Source organism: Cupressus sempervirens, chromosome 8 (assembly GCF_028749045.1).
Source record: "Cupressus sempervirens isolate cs-2001-9-10 chromosome 8, ASM2874904v1, whole genome shotgun sequence".
NCBI classification, from domain to species: domain Eukaryota; kingdom Viridiplantae; phylum Streptophyta; class Pinopsida; order Cupressales; family Cupressaceae; genus Cupressus; species Cupressus sempervirens.
In genome coordinates, this window is record NC_143125.1 from 122,264,090 (window position 1) to 122,284,709 (window position 20,620).

The following is a 20,620-nucleotide window of genomic DNA, read 5'->3' on the forward strand; positions in this document are numbered from 1 at the left end:
AGTACTATTATGATACTTTTTAGATTTAATGCTTAAACTAGAGATTTTTTTTTTGGTTTGGACAACTTAAAAATTAATTGATTTTAAGTTTGTTTTATTAAACTAATATATTGCATAGCATAGATGCATGATTGTTAACATTACAATTTTATGAAATTATTTTCCTAAGATTTGATTAGTTGAATTCATTTAGCTCTTATATTGACCAATTGATTGTAAAACTAATAATTTTTAAGAGTTAGTTTTTATTAAGGTGAATATGATTCATTAATGTAAATGATTTTATTTTATTTTTATATTTTTTATAATATAATATTTCTTATTCAATTAAAAATACTAAAAAGATATCTTTCGTATATTATATAATAGTTTAAGAAATACAATTATATATTATTATTATTATAAAAATATTATTATTTTCATATTTAATATATTTCTAATATAATTTCATGAGATGACATATATACAATAGAGAACATATATTTATAAATAAAATTATAATTATAATTATAATTAATATCATTATAGAAAACTATAATAATCTAATATTTTTATTAATTAAAATATTTAATAAACTATAATAAATTTATTAAATTAAAACTATATTTATATAAAAGCTAAAGGCAAGTACTAAGCCACTACGTGCCACTTGTTTTACATTATGCCATTTATAAAATTTTGCTAATTATTAACCATTAACATTGGTTAAAATAATAAGTCAAGTTAATATTACCAACTATAGCACATAAGTACAATTAAATTTTTTTATTTTTATAAATTTACTACCAATATTTTAATTATTTTTAATCTTTAAAATATTGTTAGATAAATGAAACAAATAAAAGATTAGTCAAAAAAATAAAAAAAATATCCCAGAGAAATTTTAAATTATTCTTTAATTTTTTAATTATATTACAACTATTTTTTAGACTAAAATTAGATTATTATCATTAGTTTCTAAATGTAGCCGCAAGTACATGCCAATATGTGATCTTTATTATATTATTATATAGCTTGACATTTCTACAATCTCAAGGTAATGGCTAAACTGCCATTATATATGTACATAAAAGAAAATGTGAAAGAGCTACTCTCTAATAATAGAGAGTCAAAAGTCTTGTCAGAATAAGAGAAGAAAAAAATAGGTATTTACCTAAACATCTAAGTATCTAAGTATTGATTCGTTTAATCATCAGTGTATATACACACTGATTCATTTTGGAGCGATTGGCCCAAGCTTCACATCATATGTCAAGGGGAGGTGTGGAGCTTTTCTCTTTGATTAGGTAACTACAGTTGGCATGTGGCATGTGGCCGTTTCATCACATTATGGGATTTTGTTTTTCACAAAATCTTTCAAATTGGATATTCTTCTCTCTTTTTCTCTTGTCTACTAGTTTTCTTTCTGGTTCTCTCCCTTTAAAGTTATTGAACTAAATTATTATTAATAAAATATTTAATGTCTCCATCCATTTTTTATTTCAAAAACAATAAAATTAAATTAACCTAGGGATGTCCCCAAAAGTCATATAAATCAGCTGAAAGTAATGGAGAAACACTATCTTGGTAGAAGAGATTATAATTGACGAAAGATCAGGGCGAAAGCTGTCTCTCGAGATTAGCTCCTCTGACTTCAAGTACTGCATTGAATGATGATACGAATCTTCATCATCCCCAAGATCACAAGACAAGTCAAAAAAGCTGCCCGCTGCCGCTTCATTAACATTAACAATCTGCCTCTGATTATCACAGGACTCCCAGTTTGCAGAGGTTGTAGTTCTCTTCTCCTCCTTATCTCTAACTGTACTGTTCAAAGAGTACTTTTTTTCCACATGGGTTTTTGGTGATACATTTGATGAGTGCTCTCTATCTCTTCTCAACTTCTTGTACAAGTGAGTATTCCAATATCTTTTTACACCATTGTCTGTTCGGCCTGGTAATCTCTGTACAATCAGTGACTATCTGCAGATACAATCAATATTAATATCATTTATATTCATCGCTCTTATTCCAGAATAAATCAGAAAGTATGGTCTGAAATATCGACTTCAAGATAATCAATTTTCACTACAATATTGAATAATATTAATACGATTGGAAACTAACAACAATAACTTCGCAATACGACCAGTTTCAAGATGAATGACTAAAAGGTCAGATCGTGAGGAGAACTTTGGTAAAACTCAGTATACATAATAATATCATCATCATCAATTACCTATTTCCAAGAAGACGCTGGAGTCTAATGATGAGCTCATCTTCATCTCCTGAAAAGCTCCCACGCTTTATGTTTGGATGGAGATAATTAAACCAACGAAGTCTGCAGTTTTTCCCTCTGCGTTTCAGACCTGCCCAGATGATAACTAAGGCAATAAACTTCTTTTTTGTCTCCGATCTATTCACTATACAGAAAACCAGCATCAAATGTATTATTATATGCCTCTAGTCTACAATGAAATATAAAAGCTTCATAACCCAAGTCATACAAATCTGTGACCTAAAAAAAATTATAATTGAAATAAAAAAATCTCTGTGACCCAAAATCTTAAACAAAAACACCATACAACCAAAAATCTGAACTAGTTAAACATGTGTGGAAAAATGTAAGAGACCCTCCATTTGTTATGATGTATTGAATAAGTAGGGAATCTTCTTCAGGGCTCCATATTTCCAGTTGGAATATCAAAAGGAGTTTGAGACATGAGACAGGCCGTAGATTGGACCAAACTCCAAGAGAGTAATGCATAGACAAAGAATAAGTTAGTATAGTCTTGCTCAGCTGAGATATTATATTATACATGAATATTATACATGACAACTTCAAATGGAGGTGACCTATATTCTTGATTGGAATTGGATGCTAGCTATTTTTGTTGTGGCCAACGTAACTACTAATGTGAGTTTGTGGTCCATACTTCAGCTTTTCAAAAGGATATTGGACTTCTCTGTTTGTATTTTGGCAATAAGTTGAAGTTGGCATATTCTTGTAAATGTTTCTTTGATTTCATAAACACAAATGAGTCTATTGGTACATCATTATTATATGACTGTTTAAACATCACATACTGAAGTTTTATTCTTAAGTTAAAACAGTTAAATAGTCAAAATCGACTTTTTCTAAGCTTAAGTCTTTACTTAGTGTGTGATGTTTAAGGGTAGCCCATTGTTATAGCTCTCATGAGTAGTTTATTGTTTGTATAAATCTTTACTCTTTCAATGCTTATGACAAATAGAAAAATATTAGATTTAACAAGAACAGATTTCCACAATTAGATAAAGTATGAAGATATGTATTCTAGATTCGATTGTGTGCCATGTTTTTGTATCAACGTTTCAAATCACACTCTGTGATCCATCATCGGGATATGAATAGCTAGAGGAGAAAAATGATGATGGATCACAGAGTGTGATTTGAAACATTGATGCAAAAACATGGCACACAATCAAATCCAGAATATGCATCTTCATATATTGGGTTTAGCTTGCAAGTTATAATGGTTGGGTTTTTAATGCATTATTGATTTGTAATTATTTATAATTATTGATTCCTAATAGCTTGTGATTTTATTTTTATTGAAACAAGACAAGAATACAAAGAATAATAGCTACATGAGGTAGCTAGAAGAGAGATACATCATTTAAAACAAATCACTACAATACAACACTAACAAAATAAGTCAGCAACTGGCATTACATTGAGAGAACACGACGAAACACTTTGTAAAGATCCATATGAAAATTACTTTGAAACTGATTCCCTTAGTCTTTAAGTTGTTGCAACTGGGCCATGGCTCACAGATAGCTTGTGATTTGATGGAAAGAGAAGTCACAATCATGATTTGGCTGATATATTACATATATTATTTGATAGAATGTGTGAACAAATATGTAAGGAAATAATGTTAAGATATGTAAAAATATATATGACACTTGTATGAGAATATAAATTACATGTAAAAACATATAAAAGTGAATTTATAAAGTGGATTTAGATTATTGACTCACTCATAACATAAATTTTGAGACATTATATATCATCTTTAATTGAAAAAACTAGTCCAAATTGTAATTGTGGTTGGTGAGAAGTCTTACCTTGTTATTTTAAGCCTTTGTTTATTTAACACAGAGAAATAAGCTTTGATGATATTTTTTAACTCGTTTAGCTCGTGATTGAGATAAATATTCTTTATGGATATTTTGTCAATTCACAAGATAGATATTGATCTTAATGTTAAGGCCTTAAGCTTGATATTACAGTACAATACACAGTTCAATGCTTTGGAGGGTCCATGCTTGTTAAAAGAGTTTTCCTAGGATATATCAGTGTGTATTCTCTTCTTTCTATGCTCTTTCTTGTCTCTCATCAACTTTTTCTAACTTTTTCCAATTTAATTGCCACATGTTGCTTAAGTTCTATACTTTGAATATCTTAATGCCTTCATCTCTTGAAAGGGTTAGTGTGAGAAAGAAAATTGTGTCATATAGCTTTATAGAGATAATTAATTTATTTTGAATTATTTTAATACTAGAGTTGTACATAGAATTTTCCTCACATTTAGAAGACTCAAATTTGCAAGAGATCACATGCGAATTGAAAGTCAGAAAGTTGTTTAATAAATGACCTAAAAAGACAGTTGACATAGACAATTATCATATTTCAAAGGATGAAACAAAAGAAAATAAAGATACTTTAGCAACCTTGTAGTATATTGAAACTTAGATAAAAGGAAATGAGGAGAAGGCACTGTTGTCACTTAGGTTTGCACCCTTGTCCAAGGCCTATGCGCGAGGACAACCTAGTGAAACATGGAAACAACCTCCAAGATGTGGGACTTGAACTGCGAGGTTGAGTCTCCAGAGAAGGCCGGCTTCCTCTTACTGTCAGGGCGCACCTATCTATTCTCAGAAGGGAAAGGGAGAAAGAGAGCATTAAAGCAAATCTACCTAGTCTAATCTAAGGTGGTGATGCACCAAAACAGAGTGTTCAGACTCATTTCTGCCCATATATGCACTACAGAACTAGGGTAACATCCAAAGTCATACATTCATTCAGACTTATATCGACCAACAACCACATACAGATCAGGAAACCAACTGAATAACACCAGGAACAGAAGATTTCACTTGTATATTATTCAATAGGCCAAAGATAGATACAATATGCAGACCACTGATCTCAACAATACGTCAATGAGAGGTAAAACGATACACATACACGTTGATGGCTAAAAGAGATGATACAGGATGCTTATCTAGCTCAGAGACAAAGGTATTTTTACCCTGCAAGTCTGCAAGTAGTAGCAGAGAAAATCAGGGAGAGTCGACCCTAAGAACAGATCACCAAATTGCCTTTATAGATTAGGCATAACTGAAGATTTCTGCATTACATTCACTTCTCACCTACTGGCATTAACTTTCCATCCTGAGAATCCAATCAAAGATCTGATTGAACATGGCCTGCATACCAAGAAATCTGATATCCCTCTGAGAAAGAGCCTGGAGAAGACAGGAACGGTGCCACAACATTCCCTGACATGGTAGATGGATCGACCGAATGGATGGAGTGTCTTTCTGCGCTTGGCATTCATTTCGAGTTGGTGGCAATTAATCACACCATCAGATTGTGGCAAAACTCAGATTTCTCATCATTCATGATTCGTGCATCAATCGAATCGATCAATCAACAGGCTCGATGATCCAACTAGGCCATGTAGGCCAATCACACCTTCGATCTCGCCACCCTGGCAGTCTCTTTACGTTTGACTAGGCGCTTACCACCCTTTCCGTGAGACTGGGCACTATGTCACTATCAAAAAAGTCTTTGAAGATCTTGATAGCGCCATAGCGCCTAAGGGTTTCAACCTGACTGCGCCACCTTTACCATCTAATCGCAACCACGCGCTAACCGCTATGTCGACTGCGATGATCGCAATGATCGCCATTCGTTAACCATCTTACTTACTGTGCTTCCAAATCCAGGCCCACGAGGACACGCGGCGCACGGGCACTAACTCACTATCATAAAATTTGCGCGGCTTCTCCATGGCGAGATAGCGCCCGCCGCTGATCTTCGCAGATCTGACAGTGTAGAACCCACCTCTGCAACATGTTGGTTGTGTCAAGAAACTGGTCCCACGATATGTCTGTGCCCTGACCTGGCATATGTGGCAATTCCTGATTCACCGTGGACCCTCCAATCCGCGACTGGGCCCATCCTGTTTGGCACCACCTCAGCGACGCATCCTGGCGAGACTTGACCCCACCGACACGTGGCAAAAGGGCGCCAAGTCGCTATGCAGAAATTGAGACCAAATTCCCATAGCGCCATAGCGCCCACTAACAGCGTGCCTTGATATTTACACATGTCCCCATTTGATTCGCTATCTTGATGCCAGGCTAACAAATTGTGTTGCAGAGTACCGACGAGACCCATCTGCCTGATCCTTCCTCGCCACGGTGAACTTTCTGCCTGGGCGCTATGTCGCCATCGGAAAATGCATGGGTTTTTCGTTGGCGCCATAGCGCCTCACCGTGTTTTTGAAACCTATGGGCCATGAACTTGTCTGCCCGCCGCCACGAAACCTCTGACCTGCTGTACTTTGCGACTTGCGACTGGACCCATCCCACTCATTGCCATATTTGTAACTACACCACACCTTGGATGACACCTGGTGATCCTTGGTGAGACCTAGTCCTGTCGATCCACGTGGCGGATGGTCGCCATGTCGCTATGATAAAATCCGCACATCTTCGCCATAGCGAGATGGCGCCATCCGTTGATGCGACCAAATTTGACGATCGTGAGGACTCGTCGTACCTCATGCTTTCGCCCTCCATGTCGATACACCTGGCATCGCTTTGAGACACGGCCCCACCCGAAATGCGTCACCAGGGCGCGATGTCGCTGTCATAACCCTCGCGCAACTCCTCCATAGCGCGATGGTGCTTACCGTTGATCCGAGTTGATCCGACGGTGGTGAACGTAAGCCCCAACTGTGTTAGCCGTGCCGACAGGAACTCTGACCTAGCACACGTGGTTTCTCCTGATTCGTCGCCGCAACACCTGATTCTGCCGGTCATCAAAATTTGCTGCCGTGACTATTTTCGCCGGGCGCTATGTCGCTATGGAGATTTTTCGACCGATTTGCGATAACAACATAGCGCCAAGGGCATTAAGAACCTTTTCCGACCCGCAAAATGCCGGACCCACCCCTGCAATGTGTCGTCAGGGCGTCATCGCGCTATAATAAATATCGTGCATTTCCCTTATAGCGCGATGGTGCCAACCATTAATCTACTTAGATCTGACGGCCAGAACTTGCAGGTTGTAACATTAAAACACTTACTCTGAGACTAACCGTTGAATAAGCCGTGCGTTTGAATCTAAATCCTTGGCGGTAAAACCAGAGGTAACACTTTTGGCGACTCGCAGGGGGCATGAGCCTACTCAATGCATGACCAGTGCCTGAGAATAATCCATTGGGCCATAGAGTCAGAAAAGAGGGCCCAGAAGTTACGAAACCGAGAGCTGGAAGAAACCCTAACCCTTAATGAGGAAATCAAAACATTAAAGAACTGTTGAACTCTGGCTCTGTCTTACGACTTGAAAACAAAAAATAGGACCTCCTCAGCAACTTGAGACTTGTCAAAACTTCGAGAACTGGCGACTCAAGAAGTGAGCCATGTGCACGCGCACTTATTGTAAAACAGGAACAACAGGAAGCAACTAAACTAGCTATGTACATGGATTCACAACTTTCAGAAACAGGGCTTCAAATGGATCCCATTGACTGGAATGGGCAAAATTTCACCATTTGGCCTGCTCAGCTAGAACGCATTGGCCTGTTTGCAACTGGAGATTAGATAAGGGCCACTCCATAGTGGATCAAATTTGGAGTGCCTTCCTGGTTTTGCTCTTTCTGAGTCCCACTTGAGAACTAAATCTCCTTCTCTAAAGATTCTGGCCCTTGCCTTCTTATCAAAACTCTTCTTCATCTGCTACTGGTGTATCTCCAGGGTTTGCATAGCTTTGTTTCTCTTTTCTTCCAATTCAATCAATTCTGCCATTCTCACTGACATGGGACTATTTTCAACCAATTCCAGCTGATGAGCCAACTCCAAGGATGGGAATTCCAACGAGATTGGAAGTCTAGCCTCCCTACCATATACCAGCACAAAAGGTGAATTCCCAATAGATCTATTGGGTGTTATCCTATCAGCCCACAGAGCAGTCCTTAATTTTTTATGCCAGACTCTCTGATTGTCTTCTATCGTTCTCCTTATGATTCTGATCAGATTCTTATTGGAGGATTCAACCAAACCATTACCCTGCAGGTAGTAATTTGATGATGTGCTCAGATAGATATTGTGACTCATTGCCCATGCACAAATCTGGGTTCCAACAAAAGATTTGGCATTATCTGAGATGATAGTAGAAGGAGCTCCAAACCTAGATACAATTCCATCAAGGAATTCAACAACTGATGGCTTTGTAGCATCCTTCAAGGCAACTACTTCTGTCCACCTAGTGAAATAATCGGTAGCAGCCAAGATCCATTTATGACCTGTGCTAGATGGAGGATTAATGGGGCCTATGAAATCCAACCCCCACTGGGTGAAGGGCTGATCCACCTGAATGGGGTGAAGAGGAAGAGCTGCAAGTCTTTGTTTACTTGAGAAAAAGGCACATTTCTCAGATTTTCTCACATACCTATAACAATCATGGAACAGAGATGGCCAGTAATATCCAGCCCTCATGATCTTCATGGCGGTTGTTTTTGCAGAGAAGTGGCCACCATCAGTGCCATCATGAAGTTCTTTAATCATCCTCTCAACCTGATCTTCTTCAATACATCTCAACAGGGTCCCATTAAAATCCCTCCTGAATAGGATATCATCAATCACAACATAGGGAATGGATTGTAGTCTATATTGTCTTCTTTAAGCTCTGTCCAATCCCTGAGGGTATCCATTCCCAGATAAAAAGTTCCTCATGTCCTCCATCCAGCTCCTTGGGGCATTAACATTTCTTTCCTCCTGCTACTCTGCAATTACCATAGCAGTCCCTTCATCTGAATCCTGACCTGATAACATTTCCTTGCATAATCCTCTCCCTCTTACCAACTTGGTAATTTGAATATCAACATCATATTCCATCACCCTAGTGATCCATCCAGCTCTCTTTTCACTGATGTCCTTGCTTAACAAGAAATCTTTTACACTCGCATGGGGCACCAACAAATGGATCCTATTGTGGGATAAGAGGTGTCTAAATTTCTTTAAAGCTTTAATGACTGCAAGGGCTTGCTTCTCAACAAAGCTATACTTATCCTCATACTCCTTGAGTCCTTCACTAAAGAAGGCTATGGGTTGCTCCTCATTCTTGTCATTTGTCTGAGTCAAGACAGCAGAAACACTTGACTCACCACCTAAAGTGTAGAGGATGAAATCTTTCTCAAAATTTGGGTTCATGAGAGTGGGGGCTGAGGCTATGGCTGCCTTAATTTTTTCAAAACTCTCCTTCCCCTCCTTGGTCCATGAGAAGACCATATCTTTCTTAAGCATGGTTGTGAGGGGTTTCACCATGATGGCAAGATTAGGAATAAACCTTCTTACAAAATTTATCCTACCAAGGAAACTTTGCAGCCCTTTCTTGTGTTTAGGGAGGGGAAGGGCAAGTATGGCTTTTGTTCTTTCTGGATCAATGGTCAACCCATCCTTAGATACAATGTGTCCCAGTAATTTTCCTTGGCTTGTAGCAAAGACACACTTGGCTGGGTTGAGGGAAACCCCAAACTCTCTACATCTTAGAAATACCTGTCTCAAATGATCAAGGTGATCTTTTACATTCTTGGAATATACAGTTATATCATCAAGGTATACTAAGACAAACTTGTCGATTAATCTTTTGAAAGCTACCTCCATTGCCTTTTGGAACGTGGCACCTGCATTTGTTAGTCCGAATGGCATCTTGCAATAAGCATAGGTGCCCCATTTAGTAGTAAATGTTGTCTTATATCTGTCAAATTCTTTAACCAACACTTGGTTATAACCAAAAAATCCATCAAGAAAAGAGAACCTCCTTGACCCACTGACCTTGGACAGAATTTGCTCCATAGAAGGGAGAGGATGGTGATCCTTAAGGGAAGCCTGATTAAGATCCCTAAAGTCCACACACAATCTGATTTCTCCATTCTTCTTCCTTACAAGGACAAGGTTAGCCACCCATGATGAGTGTTTGATAGGAAAAATTATGTTAGCTTCAATCAACTTGGATAGTTCCTTCCTCATTAAGGGTTCAATCTTGGGATTCACTGGCCTCTATTTTTGCCTTACTGGTTTGACCCTATCAACTAAATCTATGGTATGCTGAAACAAACTAGGGTCAAACCCCTTTAAGTCATCATATGACCAAGCAAACACATCATTAAATTCTTGACATAGATGAATGAAATTTTCTTACTCAGCCTCAGAACATACCTTCCCCATGTTAAGAGATTTTCCATCAGCAATAGTAACTGGAGCATGATCATCCTTTTCTGCAGCTAGATTTATTCCTTTGCCTCTTGTCTGATCATTAGGATTAAAAAAACTCTCCAAGGTAATGAGACCCTTGGGAAACTTGTTGGAACTGAGGTGAATGATCTGATCACCATACTGATCTTGTAGTCTTGACTGATTTCTTTCTAAAAATTCTGCTTCATTCTGCAAGAAACTCACAATCTGCTCATCAAACTCAAACACTTTCCAATGAGTATTATTATCAGGAACAGCGGGCCTTACTACCACCTTTATTTGTTGCTTCTTCTCTTCCTCAAGATTCCCTGGCACATCATAAGATGCACCCACTGCTGCAAGTCTATCAGCATATTTGTTTTCTTTCCTAGGAATGCTCTGGATATTAAATGCTTGGAAACTCTCAAGAAAATCCTAGACTCTGTGTTTGTAAGACTTGAGCAGGCCATTTTTGGTGATATTCTGATTTCTCACTTGGTTCACTACCAACTCACTGTCTCCATATACTTTCAAGGCTTGAATTCCCTTCTTTTGGGCAAGTATGAGACCTTGGATCAAGGATTCATACTCGGCCACATTATTGGTACAACTGAATTGGAGCCTAAAAGAGAAGTAGTATCTTATTTGTGCAGGAGAGATCAACATAACACCGGCCCCTGATCCATTTCTATTCCTTGAGCCATCAAAGTACATACTCCATATTCCACTTATGTCATCATTAGCTCCAACAAGATCAGGAACTTGAGCCTCCTTCTCTATTATGCAATATGTACTAAGGCCTGTCTCAAGAGTTTCTGGCATAGGTTCAAACTGACATGTATTTGCCCACTCATCTAAGAAGAAATCAGGAATCTCTACTATGGAGGTGGCAGGCTCTTTTACCATGTCATTCTCATCCATCTCCAAAATAGGGCAATTCATATTAATGAAGTTGGGAGTGTAGGGTTCAGTGTGATGAAGGGATTGAGGTTCTGCTCTAATTGAAGCATTGGCCCCATATCTAGTCTTAAATGACATATAAGACCAATCAGCAGATATGAATCCACCTATTTGGGCAGTGAAGTCTCTTGAAAGACAGATGGCAAAATAGGGCTTGACTTCAGCAACAGATATGTCTTGAATCACAGTACAACCAAGGCATGCATGTAGGGCCATTTCCACATTCCTAAGGATGCCTAAGGTTTTTACAGTACTCCCATCTAGTTGTAACACATCCCTAATAATGGGCTCATATTTCATTCCTAAAGCATCAGCAACACACCTAGGCATTACTGAGCTACTAGCCCCTGAATCTATCATGCAATTATGGACTAACTTGCCCCCTATAATCAGAGAAACATAGAATGGAGGAGGTCTAACCTTTTTATTTGTCTCCACGTCACCTGATGGTTGTACTAAACTAGTGTCACCCTCCATGGTAGATGACTGATCTTTGGGCTCAATCTTTTCCAATTCTTGTTGCATCATCCTTTTCTGCATTGGTATGGTGGCAACTGCATCCCACATGGAAATGCTTACATTGGTTTTCTTCATTTGCTCTACCACACTCAAGGGTGCATTAGGAATTTTGGCGGAAACTTTAGGAGCTGTACCCATGAGAGGCTGAGATGGAGCAACATAGGGATCACTTGCATCCTCCTTTCTTGGACCTTGCCTTTGTTGTTGTGAATGTTTGTCTACTCATTTACTTTTTGTGTATGAGGTATAACACTCGAAGTTGAGGCCTGTTCAGGAGAAAGGGGGGCAGTATGTTCCATAGCTCTCTTTTTGCTTCTTGTGTTATGAGCAACAGAATCCTGGTTTACATTACAATGCTTCTCCATCTGGTGATTCATAAAAGAGCAATCACCCTGCCTCTGAATATATGAGGCCTCCTTGGGATGATCTTCCTTGTATGATTGCTTTATTGCGGACTCCTGGACAGTTAGGGCCAAATAAGATTCTGCTTTCTGACATAGGCAGTAGGTATAAGAATAGTTACATGAAGGACAGAAGTCTTGATCTTGGGCTAAGTTGTTTTGAGGAACTAAAGCTCTATTCTGATTTGAGCTTGAAGCAGCGGCATGACTATTTTGCCTATTCTGATCAAAAGAGCTATTCCAATGATTAGGAGGCCTACCACCACTTAGAGCTTGATGTTGTAATTGGGGAGGCTTGCCACTTTGGGCTTGCTGCCTTTCTAAGGCCACCACCTTGTTACTCATTTTTTGTATTAGAGAAAAAACTATCCTCTAATCTCTTCCCTTGGTCCTTCAACTCCTTCCCCTGCTCTTGCAATTTTTTATCCAGAGTCCTCTCTCTTTTATCTGTATTCAGCACTAGACCTTAGAGCATTTCCTTGAGTTCCTCTATTCCATTTGAGGATGTGGAAGCTTGGGGAACTGGAGTAAGGGCTTGTGACGTAGAAATTGTAGGAAGAGGGGCTATTGCTGGTTGGTGGTTGGGAACATCAGGAAAGAAAGGCATAGGAGGCCTTGGAGCCAACTTCCCACCTTGTATTAGGATATTCTCAGCTTTTATAGCTGTCTCATAAGCATTCGGTAATGTATCTCCTCCCATATTTTGGATTGTGGTGGCAATGTCACTGTTGAAAGCTCTAAGGTAATGCAAGAAGGCATTACTAGGGGTAGGTTTCACTATAGTAGGTATTCTATCCCATGTCTTTTGGAATCTGTAATTAAAATCAGTCATACATTCATGGGGGGCTCTTTTTATTGTAGTCAGCTGCTCTAGTAGTGACAAATGGTCACTCTTATCCTCAAAATGTTTGCATAATCCTGCTCCTAGTCCATCCCAATCAGTTATGGAACCATGAGCTAAGCCTCTATACCACTGTAATGCTTTTCCTTTTAAAGATGAGGCTAGAAGTCTGACGGCAACATCATCTTCTGTAATACCATGAATATTGCAGACATTCGCTACCTCTTGGATATGCTCTAGAGGGGAAATAGAAGTTTCACCTGTAAAATCAGGTATACTTTTTAGTGCAGATACTGGTATATCATGTCTTTGGGCTAACAACAGAGGACTTCCACCGTTAAAGGTGGCAAAAGCATGAACTCTTGGCTGTGCCATATAAACAAGTGTTCTATTGATGAGTGTTGATGGCAATCTAGGCTGAGTTCGAATAGTAGGGGGAGTAGAGACAAATCTTATAGGTATATCAACTATTATTCTACCCCTAACTGGTGATAATGAAGTTCTAGTCCTTCTTCTCCTAGGATTTGAAAGAGAAAGCTCTTGATATTGAAATTTACCTCTAGAAGACGCCCTTGTTTCAGTCCTGGGCATGAATCACTGTAAACTTGGTCTGGAACCAGACTTTTTGATGTTCAGAGTCGCCAAGTACTTGAAGAATCAGCCTCTTGAAGGCTTGAAAACTGAAGCCAGCACTACTTCTTCAGCATTTATCTCTAGAATTCTTTCTTCTTGACACCAGTAGACCTAAAATCTTCTGATATGGGTCCCACCAGGCGTGCCAAAAACTGTTGTCACTTAGGTTTACACCCTTGTCCAAGGCCTATGTGCGAGGACAACCTATTGAAACATGGAAACAACCTCCAAGCTGTGGGACTTGAACTGCGAGGTTGAGTCTCCGGAGAAGGCCGGCTTCCTCTTACTGTCAGGGCGCACCTATCTATTCTCAGAAGGGAAAGGGAGAAAGAGAGCATTAAAGCAAATCTACCTAGTCTAATCTAAGGCGGTGATGCACCAAAACAGAGTGTTCAGACTCATTTCTGCCCATATATGCACTACAGAACTAGGGTAACATCCAAAGTCATACATTCATTCAGACTTATATCGACCAACAACCACATACAGATCAGGAAACCAACTGAATAACACCAGGAACAGAAGATTTCACTTGTATATTATTCAATAGGCCAAAGATAGATACAGTATGCAGACCACTGATCTCAACAATACGTTAATGAGAGGTAAAACGATACACATACACGTTGATGGCTAAAAGAGATGATACAGGATGCTTATCTAGCTCAGAGACAAATGGATTTTTACCCTGCAAGTCTGCAAGAAGTAGCAGAGAAAATCAGGGAGAGTCGACCCTAAGAACAGATCACCAAATTGCCTTTATAGATTAGGCATAACTGAAGATTTATGCATTACATTCACTTCTCACCTACTGGCATTAACTTTCCATCCTGAGAATCCAATCAAAGATCTGATTGAACATGGCCTGCATACCAAGAAATCTGATATCCCTCTGAGAAAGAGCCTGGAGAAGACAGGAACGGTGCCACAACATTCCCTGACATGGTAGATGGATCGACCGGATGGATGGAGTGTCTTTCTACACTTGGCATTAATTTTGAGTTGGTGGCAATTAATCACACCATCAGATTGTGGCAAAACCCGGATTTCTCATCATTCATGATTCGTGCATCCATCGAATCGATCAGTCAACAGGCTCGATGAGCCAACTGGGCCATGCAGGCCAATCACACCTTCGATCTCGCCACCCTGGCAGTCTCTTTACGTTTGACTGGTCGCTTACCACCCTTTCTGTGAGACTGGGCGCTATGTCGCTATCGAAAAAGTCTTCGAAGATCTCGATAGCGCCATAGCGCCTAAGGGTTTCAACCTGACTGCGCCACCTTTACCATCTAACCGCAACCGTGCGCTAACCGCTACGTCGACTGCGATGATCGCAATGACTGCCATTCGTTAACCATCTTACTTACTGTGCTTCCAAATCCAGGCCCACAAGGACATGCAGCGCACGGGCACTAACTCGCTATCATAAAATTCGCTCGACTTCTCCATGGCGAGATAGCGCCCGTCGCTGATCTTCGCAGATCTGATGGTGTAGAACCCACCTCTACAACATGCTAGTTGCGTCAAGAAACTGATCCCACGACATGTCCGTGCCCTGACCTGGCATATGTGGCAATTCCTGATTCGCCGTGGACCCTCCAATCCGCGACTGGGCCCATCCTGTTTGGCACCACCTCAGTGACGCATCCTGGCGAGACTTGACCCCACCGACATGTGGCAAAAGGGCGCCAAGTCGCTATGCAGAAATTGAGACCAAATTCCCATAGCACCATAACGCTCACTGACAGCGTGCCTTGAGATTTACACGTGTCCCCATTTGATTCGCTATCTTGACACCGGGCTAACAAATTGCGTTGCAGAGTACCGACGGGACCCATCTGCCTGATCCTTCCTCGCCACGGTGAACTTTCTGCCTGGGCGCTATGTCGCCATCAAAAAATGCATGGGTTTTCCGTTGGCACCATAGCGCCTCGTCGTATTTTTGAAACCTCCGGGCCATGAACCTGTCTGCCCGCCGCCACGAAACCTCTGACCTGCCGTACTCTGTGACCTACGACCGGACCCATCCCACTCATTGCCATATTCGTAACTGCACCACACCTTGGATGACACCTGGCGATCCTTGGTGAGACCTGGTCCTGTCGATCCACACGGCGGATGGTCGCCATGTCGCTATGATAAAATCCACACATCTTCGCCATAGCGAGATGGCGCCATCCATTGATGCGACCAAATTCGACGATCGTGAGGACTCGTCGTACCTCATGCTTTCGCCCTCCATGTCGATACACCTAGCATCGCTTTGAGACACGGCCCCACTCGACATGCGTCACCAGGGCGCGATGTCGCTGTCATAACCCTCGCGCAACTCCTCCTCCATAGCGCGATGGCGCTTATCGTTGATCTGAGCTGATCTTACGGTGGTGAACGTAAGCCCCGACTGTGTTAGCCGTGCCGACAGGAACTCTGACCTGGCACACGTGGTTTCTCCTGATTCGTCGTCGCAACACCTGATTTCGCCGGTCGTCAAAATTCGCTGCCGTGACTATTTCTGTCGGGCGTTATGTCGCTATGGAGATTTTTCGACCGATTTGCGATAACGACATAGCGCCAAGGGCATTAAGAACCTTTTCCGACCCGCGGAACGTCGGACCCACCCCTGCAACGTGTCGTCAGGGCGTCATCGCTCTATAATAAATATCGTGCATTTCCCTTATAGCACGATGGCGCAAACCGTTAATCTGCTTAGATCTGACAGCTAGAACTTGCAGGTTGTAACATTAAAACACTTACTCTGAGACTAACCGTTGAATAAGCCGTGCGTTTGAATCTAAATCCTTGGCGGTAAAACGAGAGGTAACAGGCACCAAGCTAGTTTATGAGCTCTACTAATGATTAAAGCTCTCATTTCTTCATTCATTAAATCAAGTTCAAAAGTATCACATAGAACATCAAGGATCCTGAAATCTTAAGGGTTCTATGTAGGTCTAGAAGGGATGTGAAATTTCCTTTGAATCAAGAAGTAAAATGCATATAATTCTAACATAGGATATTGCTTTAAAATTTAATAGGTAATGGCTAGAAGTTTTATATCATAAAGTGAAAAGAAGTTACTATTTTGATTGATGATAATGGAGAACTTTATATCAAATATCCATAACATTCTTATAATAAGGTTTCTTGGGTAATTATTAAAAATAATGAAATAAAATTTGGTACCATATCTATATGCAACAATTGATTATAAGTAATTAGATGAAATCTAATTTTGATGATCTTCTAGGAGAAGTGTTAGATTGAAGCATAATAAAGATGAGGTTTATGGAAATATTTTTCATGAAAATAAAATAAACATATTTTCTAGTTAAAATAGATAATACTTATTAGTTTGATTGAACTTTTTGAAAATACTAAAATATAGAAAGAGCATATTATATACTTACTATCAAATTTGTTATGGTGAAAAGCATTCCATGCTATCATCTGAAGTGGGTTAAAGGACTTGAATAGCTAGAGGAGACATGCATGAGATCAAGCACAAATAGAAAAACTATGCTCATGAGGTAGGTAGAATTAAATGCAAGGAAAAGGGTAGGGGAAAAAGGTATAAGTCATAGGTTTAGCACTTTTAAATTGATTCTAACACATCTAAATTTAAGGTTTAACACTTTCAATTAGGTTAGCAATTTTTGGGATACAAATTAGCCCTATATGATAGCACTTTCATAGGATATGATTAGTTCTATCACTAGGGTAATACTTTTATAGCTACAATTATCAATATGCTCTGATTAGTTCTATCACTAGGATGGATAGACAACTTCATGTCTATTTTTATGTTGGAAAAATTGACTAATACCCATATGAAATATTTCTAGAACTGGATGAGAGTGATTGATGATATTTATGAGGTAACTTGATGAACATGGTTGTTGTATGAGGGATGAATATATAATGATCATGATCTAGCCTATATTGGATTGACCTATTATTTGACAGGTACAAAAGTGCACAATATAGAGTAGTATTTTTTAATTATAGTTTTGTGATAGTCTAGACTACAATAGACTCGAACGACTTAAAAATCACATACTAAGATTTGATTTATAGGCTAAACGTGTTAAATAGTCAAAGATGACTTATCTTTTCCAAGCTTAGTTTTTTCCTCAGTGTATGATGCTTAAGGGCGGCCAATAGACTATGTAGGTTGGTGAGATGTCCTTTGCAAATATTACTCAAAATATTCAGTAATGGTTAACTAAACACTACAAAGGAATTCATGGTTAGAGATACAAAAACTTCCTTTTGAGTCACTAGATAATAAAACATGCATGGGCTACAAATAAATATATTAAGTGGTGGGCTCATCATTGATTATTATGACAAACGCCTCTAAGTCCAAGTGGATTTGAGTAGATTGTGCTAGATAATGAAGGTAACAAGGAGGAGGATGATAGGGAGGATATGCCTATATAGATGATCAAACATTTGAAGATAGAGTGGAAAGGCAGGAGGATATATATGGATTATATTTTCTTTAATTATGTCTTAGTTATAGGAGTTACAAGAGAAAATATATCAAGCATAGAGGGATTCACAAGACAACATTGTAGATAAAGATAGTGGACTAGCTAAAATAGTGAAGTTGTAGATATTCTAGGAGTATAGGGTAGATACCAACCAACAAGAAAAGTGATTGTAAGTTAGGTCAAGCCATTGTATATAGTTATTTGTTTAGTGTTTTAACACAGTGGTCTCTAGATTGCATTCAATATGGACCAAGGGGGGACATAATTTTTTTAATAAAATTACAAAAACTAATGCAAACAATATAAGTATCTACTTATAAACTAATTTTAGAAATATTAAATTGATTATTACATTACTAATAACCAATGATGAAATATGAATAGGATTAAAGGTGGTGATATCTAATGAAAAAATATATAAGATTACCCCTCAAGATCAAATGAGAGCTTAAAAAATGAGCTTCTAGTTAATTTAATTTTTTGACAAATATGATAATGATGTAAATAACTTACACTACTTTGGTATTGAACTACATTGTATTTTTTTTTCTTTTTTCTTTTTTTATATTATGCCTACCTACATACCTATTCCCATTTTCTTATTTTTTTTAATCTAGGTCTAATCCTAATTCTATTCCCAAGAAACTTTATTGACATAATGGTGATGTCACACTTCCAAACTATGTGTCTTTCTACTTTAAACTTTGAAATTTGAATTCATCCAAACAAATACATTATTGGCATGATTTTGATGTCTACTACTATTTAAAGATACCATGATAGGGTAAAAGTATACATTGTTTTACATTTTAGGTCAAGATATAAATATAAGTAAAATTGAGTATTTATAATTAAAAGTCAATTTTGGTACACAAATATGAGTCGAGTTTAGATTCAATTATGCTAAAATAGGTGTCTACAAAATTTTGAACTAGAATTGTTCATTAAATACATATGTAGAACAACGTTGAGATCAATTTACCAAAAAGATTATATTATTCAAAAAAATGGTAGTTTAACAACTTCTACTCATGTAGACAATGTAAAAAAAGCTCATGTTTGTGGATCCACAAATGTAGAACTTTTAACTACTTTATTATTAATATTTTAATTATATTTGAATTAAATGTAGGTTATCAACACCATAATTGATGTAGTCCAAGGCAGGTGTACCTCCAAAGGAGATGAACTAGCCCCCAACATGTAACCACACATCAAAATATTTTAAAAAAACATAGAGACTCAAATGCAAAGAAACACTTATTCTCATAATAGATTCATAAGATTTATATCCAACATGTCTAGCTATAAGGCCTTCTAGGTTACGACCAAATATATAAGCAATTGCAATAATAGTTCTACAAGACCTCAGAAGATCCAAACCTTAGCTAGCCCAAACTGTGCAATCTAGAAGAAACCCCAAAAAGGATCTAAACTTGTGCTCACAAGTCACCAAACAACCTTCTTGTTTCCCAAGCCCACACTTATCCACTAGTACTGCTAAAGTTTTCTTCTCTCAGCTACTCCTACTCAACTCCAACATGAATGGAAAATGAATGATTCTAGACATCACAAGATCCTCTACTTAAATATTAAACCAAGCCATAGGTCGGCCTATAAAGTTACATTAAATACACACTCACATGAAATAACACTCAAGCCACAAGTTGACCTAATAGACTAAATTAAAGAGACGCGTAGGACATGCCCAAAGTTTACAATGCATAACTACCTGATATGACAACATAACATTAAGTGACCTTATCCATAGGCCCACATGCCATCTAACTATATAGATCTAGGATCACATAAGCCAAGTCCAATGGATCAAAGCTCACAAAAATCATCTCCAAAGTCCACCTAGGAAATAGGAATACATTACCATCAACCACTAAAAGATATATAACTCAAATATGATCAATCCAATTATTATACACACATAGGATGATTTTAACCAATACATGCCTTAAACACAACCCTAACCACATGAAACATATGATCCAACGAATCTAAGCTTGATGCTCCCATAGGATTGCCAACCACCCTAGGATGCTCCTGCATCAGACACCCCATGTATGAAGAAGATGTTCTCAATAGATGGAAGAATATATTTTGGGATTCATAACATAGACCTTGAACTAGTTCATCACATACATGTCCTCCAAGTTATCAACTTGTAAACTCTTTCCTTTGTTCCACTTCTACAACTCCTTTCTTGCAACTATCATCTTCACATATGTACTTAGTGTGCCATAGTTATATTTCTCATGCTGATCTCT

General features: G+C 38.5%; 1 pseudogene across 1 annotated transcript; it reads right to left on the reverse strand.

Annotated features, from left to right (window-relative positions):
* Window positions 1-1,506: 1,506 nt before the first annotated feature.
* Window positions 1,507-2,754, reverse strand: LOC149541889 (uncharacterized; annotated as a pseudogene). The gene is made up of 2 exons (XR_016355103.1): window positions 2,219-2,754; window positions 1,507-1,962 (listed from the first exon to the last, which is right to left on the reverse strand). The product of XR_016355103.1 is annotated as an uncharacterized LOC149541889 (transcript).
* Window positions 2,755-20,620: the final 17,866 nt, after the last annotated feature.